Source organism: Schistocerca cancellata, chromosome 4 (assembly GCF_023864275.1).
Source record: "Schistocerca cancellata isolate TAMUIC-IGC-003103 chromosome 4, iqSchCanc2.1, whole genome shotgun sequence".
Taxonomy (NCBI): domain Eukaryota; kingdom Metazoa; phylum Arthropoda; class Insecta; order Orthoptera; family Acrididae; genus Schistocerca; species Schistocerca cancellata.
The window spans coordinates 240910618-240923262 of NC_064629.1; the positions used below are offsets into that span (position 1 = coordinate 240910618).

General features: G+C 46.2%; 1 protein-coding gene across 1 annotated transcript in view; it reads right to left on the reverse strand.

Moving 5' to 3' along the window:
- Window positions 1-12645, reverse strand: part of LOC126184041 (inactive phospholipase C-like protein 2) — a 749749-nt gene that overhangs the window by 656210 nt on the left and 80894 nt on the right. The window lies entirely within an intron of this gene.

A 12645-nucleotide genomic window follows, 5' to 3' on the forward strand; every position in this document is an offset into this window, starting at 1 on the left:
GGCCATCAATAGCTGGTGAGACGAGAAATGCTTTGAGTTTTGGAACAACGTAAGTGATGACATTAAACTTTTTTTGTACCGAGGATGTACTTTTTCGTAAGGTACTGACCACACTTTTCTTCAGTTCCTTACTTAATAAACCACTGTTTCAGAATTCTCTCCCAACTGTGTCTGCACAACATGTTAGTGAAGTGAGACTATGTAAACTCCGCTGTGTTTTGGCAAAAGCAAATTTTAGCACGGCATCCAGAGAAATGTGTAGATTTTATTGAAAATTTGCCACTCCGAGGCGAAAACAAATCGCTGCGTTTTCGGCGGAGGCCTGTGTAGATACTAACCAAAGCTCAGGTGACAGTAGATCTTCTTGAATGGTCACCATACAAGTTTGGGCGTGGAGGGGCCCCACTTAATATTTACAAAAAATGTGAGCATAGGCTTCAGTTTAGAACGGCACTTCCCCTCCAGCCATTGGAATTTCCCCTACAACGCCTGCACATAAACCCCACCATTACCGCTCTCCCAACACATGCCCTACCGTCGGCGCATTTACCGGCCACAGCATTCTGTGTGGACGTATACCTGTCATCATGGGTAGTGCCAAAAATAAAGTACGGAGAAGGTTGTGTTACACTACACGGAGAAGGATATCAACACATTTTGCTGTACTGTGTACTTCATGCAGTAGAGAAACAGTTCAGGGACGACGATTAATTGTTTCAGCGTCGCAATGCAAACAGTCACAAAGCAGTATCTGCGAGGCAATGGTTTGTTGACATTAACATTCCTGAAATGGACTGACCTGCCCACAGATCCCACCTCAACCTAAGGGAACTCCTTTCGGTTGAGTCAGAACTTCGACTTCGCTCTTGACCACAGCATCCAACATCACTACCTTCTCTGGTTGCCAATCTGGACGAAAAATGGGCTGCCAATCCTGCACAGACATTTAGACAACTCACTGAAAGTGTCCCCAGCACAGTTCAAGCTGTCATACAGACGAAGGTTGGATACACTCCATATTAATGTTACTGATAGGTGTCGGAATACTTTTGATCAGATAGTGTATGACTGAAGGTGAGGTTGTTTAAACTGAACAAGAAGTGAAGTACTAAATACCTAGCGTTGTTGAAGATTTGATTTCGGGTCCGTGTTGAGTACATGTACAATATTCTGAAAAGAGTACCGTGCTTGTCTGGAAAATTTGTCGGAGCTAACGGGTTACGAATTTAATTGTAGTAGCAGCATAAATTGCGAGTGCGGTTTCGTAAATGCTTTGTTCTGTTAGAAATGGAACTAAACAAACATCTATTATTTTAATGAAATCAGGGAATGTTTATAGATATTTCCAACTGTAATGTCATTTGGTGAAATTACTCTGTATTAAAACTATTGTTCGATGAATTTGAATGTAAAGTTTCGGCAGGCGGTCTGAGAAAAATCGTTAACAAACTTTGGTCTTACGTAAAGTTAGTAAACAGATCAAACATACTGAAACGAAAAGTGACAGAAGAACGAAATACTGAATTCTATATTCGAGAATTGTATCACGGTTCATGGTCGGTTGTCCGTTTTACTTCGTACTCGTACACATCATCGGTGGATATGTAGATGATCAGAGTTGCAAATCTCTGTCACAGATAGAGTGGCCACCAGTGTTCAGAGGCGTCGTAGGTTATATAAGGGTCATAAACAGCGTTACATATTGAGTGACAACTGAAGGACACGGGGATGCTGCGTACTAATGTAGGACAGAGTTCTCAGAACTTGACGCAGTTTGAAAGGGGCCTCATTTTGGTTCTCCATTTGGCCGCCAGGTCGAATATTGAAGTATCCAGATCTGTGGGGCATTCGGATGTGACAGCAGCCCAGTATTGGACTACATGTGAGTGTGACGCAGGCATACTCGTCATCAAGATTCCTGTCGACCGCGTGGAGAGAATCGCAATACTGTGTGCAAAACAAATCATAACCATTTCACATCTGTGCCCGCCATCCAGGAACAACTAAAAGACACCCCGCAACATTCTGTGTCCCTCTGCACCATTGGATGAAGACTGAGAGCAATCAGACTAGGGAATTAACGTCCCATACTTAGGCTGCTGTTAACACAAAACAAACGGCTACGTTTGGAGGGAGCTGTTACTAGGAAACATGGATTGTTGGTGAATGGCGTCTCATTGTGTTCAAACATGAATCGTTATTCTTCACTATCCCAGATGACCACCGTTGGCAAGTATGGCGACAACGAGCGGAGAAGTCACATTCATCCAGCATGTTTGAGAGACACAGCGGTGTTACTCCTATTAACATGGTGTGGAGATCAATCGGCTGTGAGTTCACGTCCCGGCTGGTACTGATTGAAGGAACTCTAGCGGACATCCTGGGTCCTCAAATGTTTCCTGTCATACCATTGCTCAACAGGATAATGCTGGTCTACTCTTGGCACGTGTCTCTGTTAACTGTCTGTGTGATGCCGAAGTACTTCCATGGCCAGGAAAATCGCCACAAGGCAGTAGGAGGGGCAGGAAGATGTAACATCATACTGATAAGTTGGCTTATACTGCCAAGTTCTTCGTAAATTTGGCTCGACTTTGCAATCACTTAAATCACATCACGTACCTTCAAAACTACTGAAATATCATTTTGTTTCCTCTTCCCGTTCTGGAAACGTGTTTTTCTTTTATCTGGCGGTGTGTGTTTTAACGGAATATAAAAGTGACAAAAATCTCTCGACAGAGGAGAATCAGCTGGGCATGATACGATACGTTATAGGTTTTGCGAATGAACATTCTCACCTTTCAGCAGCAGTTTATCCTAGATCACTAGAGCAAACTAGCATTACAAATATCAGCAAAAATGTGCAGGTTACTCCCGAGTTCAAAAACGGTCATCGGTCTGATGTACTGTACGTAAGTATGGGCCTATGTCGCTGTTGTCTATCTGTCTTCCATGAGATCTAAAAGTTAAAAGAACTCAGGCAGATGTTCGGGTTCCACGAGTTCCAGAACGCTTTTAATACAGATCCACCAGTTGCATAGAGTCTAGAATACAAGCTTATAGAACATCGGGCCAGCTTTAGGACTGGATTCAGAAATACTTAACGAGACGATACAGTTGAATTTGAAAGTAATTACGGGAATCCCCAGCGGGAAAGTTTTACGGCGCTTTCCGTCCGCTTTACACGTAGGGTGACTTTTAAAATCAAACAACTTACAGCTAATTAAGAAAGAAATCTAAAACCTTGTTGACCTCTTTTCGTACAAACCAATATTCACGCAGATATCGCTACTTTTCAGTATATTCCAATCAAGAAAATAATAGCTAATTCATACGTAAAATTATAACATTATAATGATTTTTTTGTGACCGGTATTCGAGTCGTAGCTGCCCCTCTGTAGGCTACTAAGGCACATTGTCCGGGGAAGCACGTTAGCCAGACAGATTGCTGTCTGCTACAGAAGATGCCAGCATAGCGGGATTTATTTTACACGTCATCAGTCATGTGGAACAAGTAGTGCACTGTTTCATATCACAGCACAAACCGCAATATGAGCCTCGATTCGCGGTTTAACACGTCTATCGTTCTATCGAGCTCATGTGAAGAGGAACATCGACCTGTTCGCTTAAGGAATCGCCACGCGCGCCTACGACGAGACCGACGGGGAATCAGCAGCCAGTGACCATGCAAGACGTCGCCAAGGAGCAGCTCCGACGCCAGGGAGAAGGCAGTCGTATTCACTGATAGACTCCGTACCATAAACTTGAACTATTTGTACAACGCTTGTATGGAAACAGAGGCTTAGTGTTACTGAAAAAAATCAGTGTTCGGACATAGACATTTGCAGTTACTATATTATGCCGCTGTGAGTGACACATTCACGAGCAGAGAAAGGTGTCCTGGTACCCAAGAACAATAGAACAACTTACTACAGAGAGAGTACACAATAACGTAAGTAACAGAAAGGTTCGGAGTAAAGCAACGAAAAGATCGTCTTGAACTAATGGTTTATCACAAATACGGTAACAAGTGTTGAATGTACTGACAGAGTACACTGTCAGTCACTATAGAGGAACAGTGCCGTAGGCAAAGTCTGCCTACGCAGCACTGGCAATTTCTCTGGTTGCACGGGTGAGCGCTGCGCTCCGACGGGTCGAGAAGCCGAGGACGGGACTGAAATTGGCATTGGCTGGCGAGCTGCTGGGCGGTGTCCTATAACGGCCGCCTGGAGGAAGAATACCGGGAATTAGTCTGGCGTCGCGTGGCTTGCGAACACGAGCTACCGCCTGCTGTGTCCGGTGGATGTGGCGCCGTCAATATTAAGCGGCTGCCGCAGGCAGGATGGGCTGCAGTTGCGTTACAAGCGCCTGGACAGGGCGGCAACCCGCAACAACATGTAGTGTGGCGTGTGGCTGGATCGCAAGGCACCAGCCCTACGCCACGGTTTTCTGTGATTGTGAAGTCTGGGCAGCCATCCGCACAGTGATTCTTCAGGACACGGAACGCACTGTTCGATCCACTGCGACAATTTTTCTCTAAGAATAATTAATATTCAGAATTACAAGTGTTCATACACACTGATCCTAGAAGTCTTGTTGTGTTCAGTGACTTAATTAACTGGTGCCCACGTTATGTAACGGGAAGAGTTTTTTAATATCGTTAATAAAGTGTTCGTGGTTATTTGTCTATCTGGGAGCTCGTTCTTCAGTAGTGATCCCTAGATAGGTCACATCAGGAATGTTGCTGATGCATTTGTTAATCAGGTGACGTTGAATGACTAGTTAATGTCCGAAGTCACTGAGCTCTACTGACTGACCGATTCTGCTGTTACATCTACTGGCAACACCGTATTCCCCGCCTCCTTTTATACTGGCAAATCCGCCTCTAGTGACAGCTAGTGGTCAATTCCGCATTACATAGGGATCAATACACTTGCACAGCTCTTATCAGTGCAGGAAGATAAGTGTGTGTGTGTGTGTGTGTGTGTGTGTGTGTGTGTGTGTGTGTGTGTGTGTGGCATAGGTTGTTTCGGTAAATACGATGGGTAGTCATAAGGATTTAATTTCCCCCTCTTTATCAGGAAGTACAGTTGGTCGTGAGGAATGTCATGGCGAGTACTATCGCCTTCTGGTGCCTGTCTACAACAGTCCATTGCAGCAACTTGGAGGCTGTTTGCACTTAAAAATAACCCAAACCCGGAAATAGGGAATCAAATAACAAACTCCGTTAATAAACAACAGAAAATACAATGGGAAATGCTTACTTCCGTAACTGCTTCACTCATTCAAGGTGAAAGCAACAACAGCTGTGATGGAACAATTGAAAATTACATCTACTCGAACAGCACAACTTATTAAACAACTAGCGCTAAATCTTCCACAAGAGCAAACTCTTCAGAAAGAAGTAAAGGAAACTGCAGAAAATTGAACAAGAATATGGAAACAACTCTTCACCCTACATCCCCCTTCGGGAATACGAAGTCAAGGCGTCTATAAAAGTAATAACAACCAGAAAGAGATTTTCACTCTGCAGCGGAGTGTGCGCTGATATGAATCTTCCTGGAAGATTAAAACTGTGTGCCGGACCGAGACTCGAATTGGGGACCTTTGCCTTCGCGGGCAAGTGCTTTACCAACTGAGCTATCCAAGCACGACTCACGCCCCGTCCTCACAGCAGAAGTAACGCTCTGAGGACGGGGCGTGAGTCGTGCTTGGGTAGCTCAGTTGGTAGAGCACTTGCCCGCGAAAGGCAAAGGTCCCGAGTTCGAGTCTCGGTCCGGCACACAGGTTTAATCTGCCAAGATGTTTCAACAACCAGGAAATCAGCCGGGACTGATGAAGTTTTTCCTGGCTTTATAAGACACCTGGATAAAAAAATCAATAACATGGTTGACAAGCTTTTACTCGGATATACTAAATTCTGGAGATGTTCCAACTGCTTCAAAATTGGCAACACTTTAGCAGTCTTAAAAATCGGAAAAGTTCCTGATGATGTAGCCGACTATCGTCCAGTATCACTGTAAAGCAAATGCTATAAATTATTACAGCGCAGTACCTACAACAGGGGTTAGTCTTGTTTAACGTCCCGTCGACAACGTGGTCATTAGAGACGGAGCGCTAGCTCGGGTTAGGGAAGGATGGGGAAGGAAATCGGCCGTGCCCTTTGAAAGGAACCATCCCGGCATTTGCCTGAAACGATTTAGGGAAATCACGGAAAACCTAAATCAGGATGGCTGGAGACGGGATTGAATGGTCGTCCTCCCGAATGCGAGTCCAGTGTGCTAACCACTGCGCCACCTCGCTCGGTAGTACCTACAACAGGGGGTTGGGTTGATTGGGGGAGGAGACCAGACAGCGAGGTCATCGGTTCCGAAATTTGCCTGGAGCGACTTAGGGAAATCACGGAAAACCTAAATCAGGATGGCGCCACGAGGGATTGAACCTGCAGCAGGACTGAAGCTGGTGAAACTACTGTTCCACCCTTTCACGCCGGTTTCCGACGAAACAAAAGCTGCGGTCAGCATGTGCTAGAATCAACCTTGCACGACGGAGGGAGGATTTCAAGAAAGGCCTTTAAAACCTGTGTCGCACTTGTGGACCTTACTGCAACGTGTGACACATTTTGACTTGAAGAGCTTACCGTAAACCTCAAACAATACGTATCTAGCAGAAAACCTACAGATCTGATTAAAACATGTTAATAAATCGATAATTCAAAGCCACATTTCCGTTCACCACTAGCAAGTCAAAATAAATAAAAAACAGACTTGCGCCATTCCTATGTAATATTTACAAATGAGGTGCCAAAAGTTATCGGATACCTCCTAATATCGTGTCGGACCTGCTTTTGAACGGCTTAGCGCAGCAGCTCGACGTGGCATGAACTCAACGAGTCGTTGAAAGTCACCTGCAGAAATATTGAGCCATGCTGCCTCTGTAGCCGTCCACAATTGGGAAAGTATTGCCGGTGCAGGATGATGTGCCCGAACTGACATCTCGATTATTTCCCATAAATATTCGATGGGGTTCATGTCGGGCGATCTGAGTGGCTAAATCATTCTCTCGAACAGTCGAGAATATTCTTCAAACCAATCGCGAACAATTGTGGCCTGCTGACATGGTGCATTGTCTTTTTCCAAAGCTGTTTCACAGAGAAAGACTGCACTGTAGTTCCTTCTCTAGATTGTCGCACAGATGACAAATTGGTAGATATCGATACAGACGTCAGAGGTATAAAGAAACATATAAAATTGCTCAAAAGAGGAAAGGTCGCTGGACCTGATGGGATACCAGTTCGATTTTACACAGAGTACGCGGAGGAACTTGCCCCCTTCTTACAGCGGTGTACTGTAGGTCTCTAGAAAAGCGTAGCGTTCGAAAGGAGTGGAAAGGGCACTGGTTATCGTTGTTTTCAAGAAGGGACGTCGAACAGATGTGCAGAACTATAGACCTATATCTCTAACGTCGTCAGTTGTAGAGTTTTGGAACACGTATTATGTTCGAGTAAAATGACTTTTATGGAGATTAGAAATCTACTCTGTAGGAATCAGCATGGGTTTCGAAAAAGACGATCGTGTGAAAACCAGCTCGTGCTCTTCGTCCACGAGACTCAGAGGGCCATTGACACGGGTTCCCAGGTAGATGCCGTGTTTCTTGACTTCCGCAAGGCGTTCGATACAGTTCCCCACAGTCGTTTAATGAACAAAGTGAGAGCATATGGACTATCAGACCAATTGTGTGATTGGACTGAAGAGTTCCTATATAGCAGAACGCAGCATGTCATTCTCAATGGAGAAAAGTCTTCCGAAGTAAGAGTGATTTCAGGTTTGCCGCAGGGGAGTGACGTAGGACCGTTGCTATTCACAATATACATAAATGACCTTATGGATAACATCGGAAGTTCACTGAGGCTTTTTGCGGATGATGCTATGGTATATCGAGAGGTTGTAACAATGGAAAATTGTACTGAAATGCAGGAGAATCTGCAACGAATTGACGCATGGTGCAGGGAATGGCAATTGAATCTCAATGTAGACAAGTGTAATGTGCTGCGAATACATAGAATGAAAGATCCTGTATCATTTAGCTACAATATATCAGGTCAGCAACTGGAAGCAGTTAATTCCATAAATTATCTGGGAGTACGCATTAGGAGTGATTTAAAATGGAATGATCATATAAAGTTGATCGTCGGTAAAGCAGATGCCAGACTGAGATTCATTGGAAGAATCCTAAGGAAATGCAATCCGAAAACAAAGGAAGTAGGTTACAGTACACATGTTCGACCACTACTTGAATATTGCTCACCAGTGTGGGATCCGTACCAGATAGGGTTGATAGAAGAGATATAGAAGATGCAACGGAGAGAAGCGCGCTTCGTAACAGGATCATTTAGTAATCGCGAAAGCGTTACGGAGATGATAGATAAACTTCAGTGGAAGACTCTGCAGCAGAGACGCTCAGTAGCTCGGTACGGGCTTTTGTTGAAGTTTCGAGAACATACCTTCACCGAAGAGTCAAGCAGTATATTGCTCCCTCCTACGTATATCTCGCGAAGAGGCCATGAGGATAAAATCAGAGAGATTAGAGCCCACACAGAGGCATACCGACAATCCTTCTTTCCACGAACAGTACGAGACTGGAACAGAAGGGAGAACCGATAGAAGTACTCAAAGTACCCTCCGCCACACACCGTCAGGTGGCTTGCAGAGTATGGATGTATATGTAGATGTAGATCTGTAAAAATTCCATCGTTGTCTGACGGCAAATGGTTTCTAAGTAGCCGAACATAACAATTTCAAGTCAATGATCGGTTCAGCTGGATCAGAGGAACAGTTCATTCCGTGTAAACACAACCCACACTATTATGGAGCCACTACTAGATTGCACAGTACCTTATGGCTTCGTGTGGTCCACGCCTCACTCGAAACCTACCATCAGATCTTACCAACTGATATTGGGACTCATCTCATCAGGTCGCTGTTTTCCAGTCGTTTACTCTCCAACCGATATGATGACTAGCCCCGAAGCGGCGCTGCAGGCGATGTCGTATTGTTAGGAAATGCACTTGCGTCGGTCGTCTGCTGCCATAGCCCATTCGTGCTAAATTTCGTCGCAATGTTGGGTTGGGTTGTTTGAGGGGAGGAGACCAGACAGTGAGGTCATCGGTCTCGTCGGATGAGGAAAGGATGGGGAAGGAAGTCGTCCGTGCCCTTTCAAAGGAACTACCCCGGCATTTGCCTGGAGCGATTTAGGGAAATCACGGAAAAACTAAATCAGGATGGCCGGACGCGGGATTGAACCGTCGTCGCACTGTCCTAACAGATACTTTTGTCGTATGTTCCACATTGATTTCTGCTGTTATTTGAGGCAGTGTTGCCCGTCTGTTAGCACTGACAAATCTACACAAACGCCGCTGCCTTCTGCCGTTAACTGAATGCCAACGGCCACTGCGTTGTCCGTGGTGAGAGGCAATGACCGAAATTTGGTATTCTTGACACACTCTTGAATCTGTAGATTTCGGAATACTGACTTGTCTAATGATTTTCGAAATGGAATGTACCATGCGTCTATATTCCAACTATCATTCCGCGTTCAAAGACTGTCAGTTTCCGTTGTGCGGCCATAATCACAACGGAAACATTCTCTCATGAATCACCTGAGTACAAATGACAACAGCTCCATTAATGCACTGCCCTTTTGTAACTTGTGTACGCGATACCACCACCACCTGGTGGTTTGATCATCACGCATATGGGATTGGTTCCCAAGTATGTGAGTGGCTCGAAGACTTCTTAAGTAATAGAACCCAGTACGTTGTCCTCGATGGTGAGTGTTCGTCGGAGGTGAGGGTATCATCTGGAGTGCCCCAGGGAAGTGTGCTAGGTCTGCTGTCGTTTTCTATCTACATAAATGATCTTTTGGATAGGGTGGATAGCAATGTGCGGCTGTTTGCTGTGGTGTACGGGAAGGTGTCGTCGTTGAGTGACTGTAGGAGGATACAAGATGACTTGGACAGCATTTGTGATTTGTGTAAAGAATGGCAGTTAACTCTAAATATAGATAAATGTAAATTAATGCAGATGAATAGGAAAAAGAATCATGTAATGTTTGAATACTCCATTAGTAGTGTAGCGCTTGACACAGTCACGTCGATTAAATATTTGGGCGTAACATTGCAGAGCGGTATGAAGTGGGACAAGCATTTATGGCAGTTGTGGGGAAGGCGGATAGTCGTCTTCGGTTCATTGGCAGAATTTTGGGAAGATGTGGTTCATCTGTAAAGAGACCGCTTATAAAACACTAATACGACCTATTATTGAGTACTGCTCGAGCGTTTGGGATCCCTATCAGGTCGAATTGAGGGAGGACATACACTCCTGGAAATTGAAATAAGAACACCGTGAATTCATTGTCCCAGGCAGGGGAAACTTTATTGACCCATTCCTGGGGTCAGATACATCACATGATCACACTGACAGAACCACAGGCATATAGACACAGGCAACAGAGCATGCACAATGTCGGCACTAGTAAAGTGTATATCCACCTTTCGCAGCAATGCAGGCTGCTATTCTCCCATGGAGACGATCGTAGAGATAATGGATGTAGTCCTGTGGAACGGCTGGCCATGCCATTTCCACCTGGCGCCTCAGTTGGACCAGCGTTCGTGCTGGACGTGCAGACCGCGTGAGACGACACTTCATCCAGTCCCAAACATGCTCAATGGGGGACAGATCCGGAGATCTTGCTGGCCAGGGTAGTTGACTTACACCTTCTAGAGCACGTTGGGTGGCACGGGATATATGCGGACGTGCATTATCCTGTTGGAACAGCAGGTTCCCTTGCCGGTCTAGGAATGGTAGAACGATGGGTTCGATGACGGTTTGGATGTACCGTGCACTATTCAGTGTCCCCTCGACGATCACCAGTGGTGTACGGCCAGTGTTGGAGATCGCTCCCCACACCATGATGCCGAGTGTTGGCCCTGTGTGCCTCGGTCGTATGCAGTCCTGATTGTGGCGCTCACCTGCACGGCGCCAAACACGCATACGACCATCATTGGCACCAAGGCAGAAGCGACTCTCATCGCTGAAGACGACACGTCTCCATTCGTCCCTCCATTCACGCCTGTCGCGACACCACTGGAGGCGGGCTGCACGATGTTGGGGCGTGAGCGGAAGACGTCCTAACGGTGTGCGGGACCGTAGCCCAGCTTCATGGAGACGGTTGCGAATGGTCCTCGTCGATACCCCAGGAGCAACAGTGTCCCTAATTTGCTGGGAAGTGGCGGTGCGGTCCCCTACGGCACTGCGTAGGATCCTACGGTCTTGGCGTGCATCCGTGCGTCGCTGCGGTCCGGTCCCAGGTCGACGGGCACGTGCACCTTCCGCCGACCACTGGCGACAACATCGATGTACTGTGGAGACCTCACGCCCCACGTGTTGAGCAATTCGGCGGTACGTCCACCCGGCCTCCCGCATGCCCACTATACGCCCTCGCTCAAAGTCCGTCAACTGCACATACGGTTCACGTCCACGCTGTCGCGGCATGCTACCAGTGTTAAAGACTGCGATGGAGCTCCGTATGCCACGGCAAACTGGCTGACACTGACGGCGGCGGTGCACAAATGCTGCGCAGCTAGCGCCATTCGACGGCCAACACCGCGGTTCCTGGTGTGTCCGCTGTGCCGTGCGTGTGATCATTGCTTGTACAGCCCTCTCGCAGTGTCCGGAGCAAGTATGGTGGGTCTGACGCACCGGTGTCAATGTGTTCTTTTTTCCATTTCCAGGAGTGTAGAAGCAATTCAGAGGCGGGCTGCTAGATTTGTTACTGGTAGGTTTCATCGTCACGCGAGTGTTACGAAAATGCTTCAGGAACTCGGGTGGGAGTCTCTGGAGGAAAGGAGGCGTTCTTTTCGTGAATCGCTACTGAAGAAATTTAGAGAACCAGCATTTGAGGCTGACTGCAGAACAATTTTACTGCCGCCAATTTATATTTCGCGAAAAGCCCACAAAGATAAGATAAGAGAGATTAGGGCTCGTACAGAGGCATATAGGCAGTCATTTTTCCCTCGTTCTGTTTGGGAGTGGAACAGGGAGAGAAGATGCTAGTTGTGGTACGACGTAACATCCGCCACGCACTGTATGGTGGAGTGCGGAGTATGTATGTAGATGCAGATGTAGATGTAGACCTGCATATGTGCATATCGTTATCCCATGTCTTTTGTCACCTCAGTGTATACAGCAACATGCAGCCATTATGACTCAAAGTAAATCACTCGGGGAAGGAATGCAAATGTGAACAGATCACTTGTGTATACTCTACATATATTACAAAATGTAGAGAATACTCCCTAACGCCTCGAAGACTGAGGTGTGTCTCTTTCATCTAAACAACTGCATAAACATGTAAACGTGGCATTCGATGAGAAGCGAGTACGACGCGACTTCTGCCCTAAATCTCTCTATGTTGTATTAGACAACTGATTTACACACTACTCGGCGACGCAAGTTGATAACTCGGCCGAAGTAGCAACTAAATAGTTCACGTGACGAGATAAACTCAAGTTCCTGCCATTGTTACCTCGTAGTGGGTACATGGAAAGGAACTGCGGAAATTGACTTCGGGGAAAGTTTATACAATTCT